Below are 11,860 nucleotides of genomic sequence, written 5' to 3'. Positions count from 1 at the left end.
GACCATTCAGTGAGCCCGAGAGGTATAAATGGGCAACCATTGCCCAAAAAGGAGACTCGAACAAGTACAATCCAGACGATTGGTTCTTGTGCTCCTATGCTGTATGCAGCATTCCATCGGGACCAGTTCCAGTAGTGAACTGGCGATTTGTCATCCCGTAGCAATCAAAATCGGATGCCGTTGAGGGTCCATCATCTAGAATCATGATTCATAATAAGAACTTTTTAAATTCAAGTCGAAATGATTGATTGAAAACTTACCATTCACAATTACAGGTCCGGACCGCTCAATGGATGCCATTGGCATCTAAAATTTAATGAAAAGTTAAATTCAAACTATTTGTTTACAAACACTTCTCTTACCTGGGAAAATATATAATTGTCTCCGGAAGAAAAACCTCTCCATCGAACCGATTCCGCAACAGACAAATGGAACGTCGACCGATAAATGATTCGCGAATCGCGGTTCCTCTAGTGTACACCTGAGAGGTATTTATTCGCGGACATAATTTTTTCACTCCCGATAATCGCGATATTTTCGTAGGAAGAAATACGCTCGAGTCGATGCTCGAGAAACCGGTATCGCGAACCGTCGTACTCGCGTTGAAAAGTAAACATAAACAATACCATTGATAATGACAACGAAACTCAACCAATTAGTGGTGGTAACGAGTTATTTCACATAATGAGATCTTTTTCTTCTCACGTTTGTGAAGAAGGTCAAAAGTTATCTCACTTAAGACATTACTATTGCTTCATTTCGCCATATCAGTCAAAGATATTGGTTGAAGCCGAAGAAATAATCATTGATTAGATCGTTTCCAAATGAAATGTCTTCATTTTGAAAGAGGAACGATGGGGTAATGTAACCGTTGGGTTCCAATACTTACTTGTTGGCTCCACCACAAGTCCTTTTTACCCATACCCCCCTCTAAATGTGACCATGCAACAAAAACAATAAATCCCATCACACTCATTGTCGACATATTTGTCAACGAATAAGTGTGCGTTTCGGCTTTCCTATTACTTATGCTTGACAGTTGAATCGATTCGAGCAGTTTGAGAATGAGGCAAAACATCATACAGCCCTGTTGCACCGAAACTCTCCCACAGATGGTGCTGTGGTACAACAGGCTGGGCAAACAGATATGCAAACACATAAAAACATGGTGAGTTATGCGAAACGAGGCTTCCTATATAAGAAAGCCAGTTTCTTATGAAATTCTCTCTTTCTGCTGTTGATCCTCAAACGGAATCGTAGTGCGCGCGTGTGTAGTGTTTTAAATCGGCAAGGTTAGAATTCAATCAAAACCTTATTTGGTGAAATTTTAATTACTTTGTGCTGTGTATTTTTCAATAATTTAGGGTCAGCAAAATCGCCATACGTTGCATCATTGTATCAAAGCAACTTTGTGAGCCCACAGTCTAAAAAATCATGGTTAGTAGAAATACCTAATGTAGTTACTTCTGAAAATTAATAAGCGTAAACTTTAGAAGAACACAATGTGAATACCGAACATATCTGTAACATAAAACGACAAGTGAAACAAAAACAGAAAAAGGTAATTATGAGTGAGCACTGAAGAAAGTCTTAGAGGTTAGGAATAGTGGCGTTGCAGGGTAATAATTCTTGGTGGTCAGGTTCGTGTAAAGGGCCTTTTTCTTTCTATTATTTTCCGAGTGTTGCATCATTGCTGTACCCTGAATGGACTTCCGGAAGGTTCGCGTCCGGTGAATGCATCGTGCCAAAATCGTGGTCATCGTTTAGATTTCTGGTGCAGTACGAACCGTCTCTCGACTTGGGTGACGCAATCCATCCCGACAGCCTGTTGTTCTTCATTGTCAGGCCGCCATCTTCTAAAGATCGTCGAGCACCGAAATCGGCAGCGCACGCCATCGTTCATGAATGGACTCACATTACCGTCGATCAACAAGAAAGGACACTGACTTGCTACGTCACCGTAAGCACAGACCGGACAAATAGCAAGCCCTTGGTCATCGCAATCCCCGATAGCCCCCCCCCCTTTATGATGGGCTGTCGATATACAAAACCACCACCTAGGATTCGGATCCGAAAACAAGAACTAAACATGCAAGTACCCATTATGTAACGTCACTAATAAAATTGTTAAATGTTAAACCTCAGGTGTAGCACATTATTGGAAAGATCAGTCTTGAGTAAGAAGCTTTTCACCAATTCTCATTTGTATCGTTTCCGGGTTCAAATAACTGAACCTTCAAGCCTCGCCTTTAGTTGATCAGCAGTCATTTCAGTAACACCCCCCTCCCTTTAACATTTCAATGCTCTGTTTGCCTACCCTTCGTACACAAATCCTCATTGGGGGAATTCTAATAATATTGACTCCTGCTCGAGTTGACTATCTGTGGTATGCGTATTGGGTTGTTCGAAATGTGTCCAACGACCCTAAGATCCAATCCCTATGAGCTAGCGAGTTTCAAATAGCAGCGCTCTTATCGCGCTACCAAATTTGGTCACCTGTCAGTCGCGCTACTGTTCTAGCAGCGCGTTTAGTAGCGACCGGTAAAGTGTCAAGTAATGATACTGCGCTGCCAAACGGCTTAAACTCACCACCGGTAATCTTGCTCTGAACAAAACTGTACACGCTCAAATGAATCCAGCCATTCTCCGAGTAAAATGATAAGCAAAAGTTTTTGTTCCCTTTCATTTTTTTTAAATCAAATTTGTATTGCATAACATTTCTAGACGTGCAACAAGACCTGCAATATGAAAATATATACTTGAGAATCGGTATAACATTTTTATTTATTTAACAAACAAAGCTATTGTAATTTTATTGTTTTCAATTGTTATTTCATCAATATAATAAATCCATGAAATATTCCAAAATTATATTAATTCAATAACATTAGACGGATTTCCAGATCATCCAAACCGAATACTTTTAAAATTTGTTTAGTTTTTGGATGAGCAATCCTAAACATAAGCGAACAATAAAAATATAATAGAATATATCGGAAACATTTAAATATATTGTTATTTTAATGTACGTACAATAAAGATCTTTTACAACCGTGAACATTTTACAATAAGCATACAATAGTTTGTATTGTTTGCCACACAATCTATTGTATTTCAATGGGTTATGTCTTACAAGTTACTGTAAATTTTTATCCGGGAAGCCCCCCACATTCAATAAGTCTTGAATAAATATGTATAGGCTGCAAACTGCTTACGAACTGCTGTTGTCATCTCTAAACAGCAAATTAGCAATTTATTCCTCGGTTCCGCTTTCGCCGCTGTCGTAACATGACAAATGAAATGAACGAATAAGTGTTTGACATATACATTGCTGGATGTTCCAGCAATGTCGAAGAATTACTGGATTTTCAGCTAACAAAACCAACTTAGCTGAAGTTTCAGTAACAGGAAGTTTACTGAAGCAATTCCAGCAATTCAGTTTGCTGGACGACGATAAATAAATTTGGTGTGTAGGAACAGATACCCTAATTGTCCTAGATAACACTTCTTAGAAACGGAGAGCTGGTTTGGCTGGGTTACGTACAGTTGGTATTCAAGATAAGCACGTCATGAATTGAATGAATTTTGTTATCTTCGACTGCTGTAAACTGCGCTACGTTATCTCTGAAAGCATATAATATAATATAATATACATATAATATATGATAAACGCAACCGTTTCTGCGTTTCATTGTTGATTTGAAGGTATTGCCATCAAGAACAAACTTTTTTTTTCGGTTTTTTCAGTTGATTTTCTTGTACATTGTACTGTGTTGTGTTCACGGAAGTTTAGCCATCATTGGAAGCAAACTGTTTTGGAAACGAAATATTGGAAAGCATAGCTCAAGGTATGATGTTCATACATTTATGAACCGGTGTCAGCGGAAGTGTCGCATTAAATCAATTATATACGAGATGAGACGCATTTTTTCAAAAACTTCAAATAATCAACTTAAATTTGAAATTTACTGCAACTCAACTGTACCAACGAATTATGACGAACGTACCTAAACCCAATTAAAAATAAATTAAGGATATGTGGTACAGGTCGGACTCGATTATCCAGAGACTCTGGAGTATCGATTTTTTTCACACTGGATAATCGAACCCTCCGGATATTCGAATCACTAGAGGAAAAAATCAAATCTGCAGTTAAATAACGAAAAACTTATGTTTTGTTTTACCGCCATCGGGGGTGACAATCGATGCCGAATTTCCTTAGTCGAGAGCGTAGCTTGTTGGTGATGTGTTTATCATATGGGACCGAAACTCTTTTCAGCAGTTCATCGATCGGTGTCAGCGTTGTATGTCCATTTCGTCGTAGGGTCCTTTCCTTCTTGTTGATGATCGCTCGTATAGTCCTCTCTTGGTATCCATTGATCTTCGCTGTTTCCAAGATTGTAGTTCCTTCGTTTTTCCTTCTTCGCTCAGGGGTATCGTCTGCATCCTGTGGATCATGTGATGAAATGCTGCCATTTTATGTTGGTACGAATGGTTCCCTAGCCCTAGCCACATCCTTGTCTTGCTTCTAGAATATCACCAGTAAACAATGAAAACCCGGGATTTAGCTCTGTCTACAAGACCATTTCAAGCAAGAGAATTTGTTCAGTAATAAGAACTTCCGTGTGTTCCTCTCACTACCATTGTTCACCAGTTCAGTTTGTTTGCTATCTGATTGAGCACTCTTAACTATACGCGGAAGCTAAAATATGCCATGAAATGCATTTTTTTCAATCGGATATTGGATCCTACTGATATCTCTGAAATCCGAAAAAAAATTACCAACTAAAGATTCGAACTTTTTTTCGAGCATAAAATTTCGTTTATATTTAATCCAATTAAAGTTCATGTTTATGCATAGAAATTGTAATATGCAGTGCACGAGTGCACCCATAACCTATCAAAGGTGTAAGAAGGGTTCCATTCACTGTAGGTGGATTAAGTCGGGTTTTAATCTTCGTTCCATCATTTTTGTTTTGACGTAGGACTACGTCTGTGTTTTCTATATTGGGGTACACTTTACGATTGCGAAAATCGGGGACCGTCACGAAAATATGATAGACTTTAAACTTTAATATCTAAGCCGTTTCTCGATGGATTTTCAATTTTTTTGGACCATTCGATCAAGGATGAGTCAACGCTTCTTTGTTTTTATATAAAAATATTGATTTTTAATTATTTGTTATCGATAATTGATAAAAGGTTTAAAAATATGTAAACCAACCAATCCCGTACATGCATCACAAGCACAGACATCAAAATAAAGCAACTTGCGGGTTTGGGTCCAATCCTCAGTTTGAACAAGGTTTCACGCATAGCAGACGCATCAGAGCGATTGTAGCGGAGCGGACACAGCATCATGGAGGCGCTAATAACATTTTCAAAGAAAATCCATCGCATTGGTGGTGGTGCTCGAAGTGTTGCTGCAGATCATTCAACCTCAACGAACCAGAATTTCATATGAAGAAAAGGTTGACCATAAAAATAGCACTGTGGCGTTCCCGCACCAAATTATCAAAATTTATTACAAATTGTGGTGTCAGTTAGTTGGAAAGGAACATTGGGAATAGAAAATTGGTTCTTCTCAGGACCAACATTTTATAAAAAGAAAGAGTTAATTGCGAAAATGGACTGTTTCGGTGGCATCGGGTTTGGCGTGGTAGTTTGGTTGCTGTTAGTGATCCCATCCATTAAAATTCACTACATCATCTCCCTCCGACGCGCTATCAAATTCGCTATTTACGATTGAGTTTTGAACTTTGAAGAAAGTTTATTTCGGATCAACTTTCTTTTGTATAAAATCCATGAAAACTATCTACCTACAGCAACTACCCATTAGTGAACGTCGCTTGGACAGACATCATCTCCCTCCGACGCGCTATCAAATTCGCTATTTACGATTGATCTCATACCCAAATTCAGAATCTTTCGAGAAAGTTTCATTGGATTCTTAGAATTCATAATTCTCCGAACGGTCCGTTGTCTGTGGACACCCGATCGAACTGGCTCGCGCGCGCGGAAAAGCAGCTTTCTTATATCTAATGAAGTAATCCCATCAGCCCCGCCCCTTCATTAATCGTTATGAGTGCACATTATATTTACACTATATCAGCTCACAAAGGGGCGGGGCTTACGGGTTTAATTTATTAAATACAAGAAAGCTGCTGTTCGGCGCGCGCGAGCCATTTTGATCGAGATTCCACAGAAGGCGGTTCGACATCGGATGCAGCGAAGCGGACACAGCAGCACGAAGTGGGTGGCAGTGTGGCAATGCTGCAAATTTACACAAGCGATTGGATGCAGTTAGTGATTGGAATGGGAATTGGGAAAAGAAAATCGGTTCTTCTCAGGACCAACATTTTACGAAAAGGAAGAGGTAATTGCGAAAATGGACTGTTTCGGTGGCATCGGGTTTGGCGTGGTAATTTGGTTGCTGTTAGTGATCCCATCCATTAAAATTCACTACATCATCTTCCTCCGACGCGCTATCAAATTCGCTATTTACGATTGATCGCATAACCAAATTCAGAATCTTTCGAGAAAGTTTCATTGGATTCTTAGAATTCATAATAATTCTCCGAACGGTCTGTTGTCTGTGGAAACCCGATCGAACTGGCTCGAGCGCGCGGAAAAGCAGCTTTCTTATATCTAATGAAGTAATCCCATTAGCCCCGCCCCTTCATTAATCGTTATGAGTGCACATTATATTTATACTATATCAGCTCACAAAGGGGCGGGGCTTACGGGTTTTAATTTATTTAATACAAGAAAGCTGCTGTTCGGCGCGCGCGAGCCATTTTGATCGAGATTCCACAGAAGGCGGTTCGACATCGGATGCAGCGAAGCGGACACAGCAGCACGAAGTGGGTGGCAGTGTGGCAATGCTGCAAATTTACACAAGCGATTGGATGCAGTTAGTGATTGGAATGGGAATTGGGAAAAGAAAATTGAACCGTCTAAGACATTCCACATTCCACTAAAAGAGCTTTATATATTTTCCCCAAAGAAAATTGGTTCTTCTCAGGGCCAACATTTCACGAAAAGAAAGAGTTAATTGCGAAAATGGACTGTTTCGGTGGCATCGGGTTTGGCGTGGTAGCTTAGTTGCTGTTAGAGATCCCATTCATTAAAATTCACTACATCATCTCCTCCGATGCGCTATCAAATTCGCTATTTACGATTGATCTCATAACCAAATTCAGAATCTTGCGAGAAAATTTAAAAGGATTCTTAGAATTTGTCATTCTCCGAACGGTCCGTTGTCTGCGGAATCACGACCGAAATGGCTCGCGAAAAAGCAGCTTTCTTATATCTAATGAAGTAATTTCGTTAGCCCGCCCTTCATTAATCGTTATGAGTGCACATTATATTTACACCATATCAGCTGCCAAAGGGCGGGGCTTACGGGTTTAATTTATTAAATACAAGAAAGCTGCTGTTCGAGCGCGAGCTATTTGATCGGAATTCCACAGAAGGCGATTCGACATTCGATGCAGCGGAGTGGACACAGCAGCATGAAGGCGTGGGTGGCACAGTGGCTATGCGGAAAATTTATTCCAAATTTTGGAGTCTTAGCGAAAAATCATAAAGTGGCGGTCGTACAGTTTCATCGCAAGGTGCCTTCAAGCGTTTTGGATGCAACTAGTTATTGGAAAGTCGCATTGGGAAATGAAAAATGGTTCTTCTCAGGACCAACAGTTTATGGAAAGAAAGAGTTATTTGCAAAAATGGACTGTTTCGGTGGCATCGGGTTTGGCGTGGTAGCTTCGTGGCTGTTAGTGATTCCATCCATTCAAATTTACCGCATCTTCTCCCTTCGAGGCGCTATCAAATTCGCTATTTACAATTGAGTTTTGCACTTTGAAGAAAGATTATTTCGGATAGTCGGATCAACCTTCTTTTGTATAAAATGTTGGCTTTTGTATAAAATCAATGAAGACGCCACCTCAGTGGAAACTATCTACAGGAACCACCCATTGGTGAACGTCGCTCGGACAGATAGATGCCAAGAGATAATGTTTTGTAATATGAAGAAACTTCGTCTTGAGTAAAATTTCTGTTGTTATTCCTCGCAACAAAACGCATCTTAGATAAACAACATATGATACCCAATTCAGAATCTTGCGAGAAAATTTTATAGGATTCTTAGAACTTGTCATTCTCCAAACGGTATGTTGTCTGCGGAATCCCGATCAAAATGGCTCGCGCGCCGGACAGCATCAAATTCGCTATTTACTATTGAGTTTTGTACTTTGAAGAAAGATTATTTCGGATAGTCGGATCAACCTTCTTGTATAATGAGCGGTTGGACGAAATGTGATGCAGCGGAGCGGACACAGCAGCACGAAGGCGTGGGTAGCAGTGGCAATGCTGAAAATATATTCCAAATGGTGAAAGCTTGGTGAAAAATCATAAAGTGGCGGTTGGACAATTTCAACGCAGGGTGCAGACAAACGTTTGGATGCAGTTAGTTATTGGAAAGACGCTTTGGGAAAAGAAAATTGGTTCTTCTCAGGACCAGCATTTTATGGAAAGAAAGAATTAATTGCGAAAATGGATTGTTTCGGCGGCATCGGGTTAAACGTGGTAGCTTGGTTGCTGTTAGTGATTCTATCCGTTCAAATTAATTGCATCATCTCCCTCCGCCGCGCTATCAAATTTGCTAGTTACGATTAAATTTTGCACTTTGAAGAAAGTTCATATCGGATTGTCGGATCAACCTTCTTTTGTATAAAGACCTTTTTGAAGGACACCATCCTCAAAAACGGCTGAAATAAAGGAGAAATAAGCAGAATCAGAAGTGGCGTGAAACCAAACGCAAATATATTTATTTGCAACGTTTGGTTTTCGCCCGCGGTGTAAGCTTACGTGGCAAAGTAAGGATTGTGATGTCCCCGACTGAAAGCCAGTCGAGTGACTTCAGCGGCCGATGAGTCATGTTAATTCCACGGTTAGAGACTCAAAGTCCATCCAACTGGGAACAACTATTCAACTTCTTGACACAAATTATTATGGCAAATACCATCAATTTTGAATAGCTACGTAGTCCTACGTCACCTTTGCGTACAACCCGATTGGGCTGCACCTTTGAGTTTTTAGCTTTGATTATTAACTTTGGATTTGGCTTCTTTTTCTTATCTCCTTCCAGAGGCGCCGTCACGTTCTGAGACGTGGGTAGGACAAACTGGATTATCATATCTATTGAATACTTTTAGAGACTTTCCGGAGATCCCCCGGAGACATTTCTAGAAATTTTTTTCGGACTTCCTCAGATAAGTTATAAATTCCCTGTTAAAACAGTCTTTAAATTTTATAAAATACTAGTCGACCCGGCAGACGTTGTCCTGCATAGTAGGCGAAATGCGCGTTGTGAACTGCCCATGCGAAATTTCCATACGAATCTTAATTTTATTTTTTCACGATTAACTCAGCTTTATTAATAATTTTTGCATGAGGAAATATCATATAAACCCGTTGGAAACTATAACGAATGTAACTGCTGAATGAATAAATAAAATCCATCCAGCCGTTTTCGAGTCATGCGGATACGAACACATACCATTTCATTTTTATTATATAGATTTGATGGTCTCAAGCAATTATCACTAACTTCTAAGAACTCGAACCCTTAGAAATATTCGGAAACAGCTACGATCTATCAGTGAAGCTTATGATCGTCCAAAAATCTCTAAGGGAGTTCAATACTATTTACAGTTTTCCAGTTTTCTTTCTAACTTCTAAGATTTTATGCAAAAGTAGGTGATTCCTGCAGATTCCAATAAACTCTTAGAAGCTTTCAACATTTTTCTCTCTCATAGGCTTACTACCAGACTTCCGCATGGGCTACAATCAGTGTTGTCCTCGAGGCTTTCCAAATGTACAGCCTTGCCACTGCAGTCATTTTTGAATAGCACCTACTGTCGCCTTGCATGCCATCAATCGTTTCATGCTGTTTACTTCTCATTCAACCCGAAGTGTCGTAGCGACGACATGCACGAATGCACGATGCACGCTGTTGCCAAACTTTCGGCATCACAGCAGCTAGTTCGACATTGCACAGTGGGCCACGTCGTGGAATTAGGAGGAAAAAAATATTTTCACCATAATGATAATTTTTTAGGATCAAAGTGTCTTCAGCAAAGTCAAAGCTTATTATTTAAGCTTTATTTTAAAGTTTGTTGCAATAGGGTGGCCCCACTACATTTTGAGATAAAATTTTTAACTTCTATATTTCTAATTTTAGCATTGTACGATGTTCTAGAAAGATGTTCCTTATTTAATTTTGAGGCACTTTGCTGAAGAAACCATTTTTGTACGTCGTTTGTATCATTTCTCATGATAATTTTAAATAATTATGTTAGGGTGACCCTAAACAATCAATATTTTGATTGTAACTTGTTAGTTTTAATTTGTATCGAAGTGACATCTTCTACAAGGTTGAGGAGCATACAAAAATGCACGTTTCGGTTATATAACCGAGGGAATACATTGGTGGATTGCACAGATATAACTATTTTTCTTGAAAAAATCCGCTATTTTCAAATTAGTGTATTTTTTAATGGGGGAAAAAGGGGGATCCATTTCTTCTTGGGTTAGACAGAGGAAGGGCTAAGGATTGCTCTTCATATTTTGAAACTGGGGAATTTGAGGGAATTTGAGGTTTTTCCATCATTTAAAAAAATGGCTTTATGTACGAGGAAATCAAAATCATCAGTTCTAGAAGTGTTATAAAACCGAAAATTCCGCCCAATTCGTCAAAAACAAAATGTTTATAGTAACCATAACTTCCTTATATATTTCCAGCGCATCTTCACTCAATATACCGATTGGTAGGATAACATGTTCAATAATATCAACGTTTATCAACGTGACAACTTCACTGAACAGACCGTAATCGTAGATTGTTTACATCACTCGTTCAATCGATTTTACTTTTAAATCGCTAGGGTGGTACGGAAAATTAGGTTTTTTTAGTGTATTTTTTATTTAATTTTTATCTAGATATATATTAGGGTGGTTCAAAAATTCTATTTTTCTCCACACCGATCACTCAATTCTATCCCATGTTCTGAGTGTCCTCCGCGAATTGATTTAGCACGAGCCGTTTAAATTTGCTTGGGAATTAGTATGGGGAAGTGAACTTTTCATCATACTGATTATGGCACTTTCCAATTAGGCGCTGGCGAAAACAGAACCAACATAGCCAAAAGGAGCCCAAAAGAATTATCACTTGGATAATCGTTCGAATATTTAGTAATCGATTTTAATTTATGTTGTAGTTCTTTGGAGCTTATCGCGAAACTACTTCACAGGCAACATTGCTGCTCTTGGCGCGAAAGATAGCACTGACAAAAGAAGAAGTTCAATAATCATAACCAAAGATTCGCAAGCTGGATTAAAACCGATAACTAATTATTGGAACGATTAATCAACATGCGATTTTGGCCATGTGGGTTCTTTTTTCGCTGTATGGGGAAGCGCCATAAGCAGTAGGATGAAAAATCCACTTCCCATACTTATTCCCATGCAAACTTGAAACGGCTCAAAGCTAAATCAGTTGCTATCAATTTCGCTCAAATTCGCGGAGGACACTAAGAACATGGGACAGAATTGAGTGATCGGTGAGGAGAAAAATCGAATTTTGAACCACCCTAATAATAGATAAAAGTAAAATAAAAAACTGCGCTCGAAAAACCTAATTTTCCATACCTAACGATTTTAAAGTAAAATCGATTGAACAAGTGATGTAAACAACCTACGATTACGGTCTGTACAGTGAAGTTGTCACGTTTATAAGCGTTGATATTATTGAACATGTTATTCTACCAATCGGTATATTGAGTGAAGATGCGCTGGAAAT

The 11,860-nt window shown here is 39.1% G+C and overlaps 1 protein-coding gene across 1 annotated transcript in view; it reads left to right on the top strand.

Moving 5' to 3' along the window:
- The first annotated feature begins 3,708 nt into the window (after window positions 1–3,708).
- LOC134208652 (protein artichoke-like) overlaps window positions 3,709–11,860 on the top strand; it is a 181,347-nt gene continuing 173,195 nt past the window's right edge. Inside the window, exon 1 of the mRNA XM_062684416.1 lies at window positions 3,709–3,848. The gene's annotated coding sequence lies outside the window, so the exon portion shown is untranslated. The remainder of the gene's footprint in view (window positions 3,849–11,860) is intronic.

Source organism: Armigeres subalbatus, chromosome 2, assembly GCF_024139115.2.
Source record: "Armigeres subalbatus isolate Guangzhou_Male chromosome 2, GZ_Asu_2, whole genome shotgun sequence".
NCBI lineage: Eukaryota > Metazoa > Arthropoda > Insecta > Diptera > Culicidae > Armigeres > Armigeres subalbatus.
Note: the sequence above shows the minus strand (reverse complement) of the source record. Positions and strands in the feature narration are given on the sequence as shown.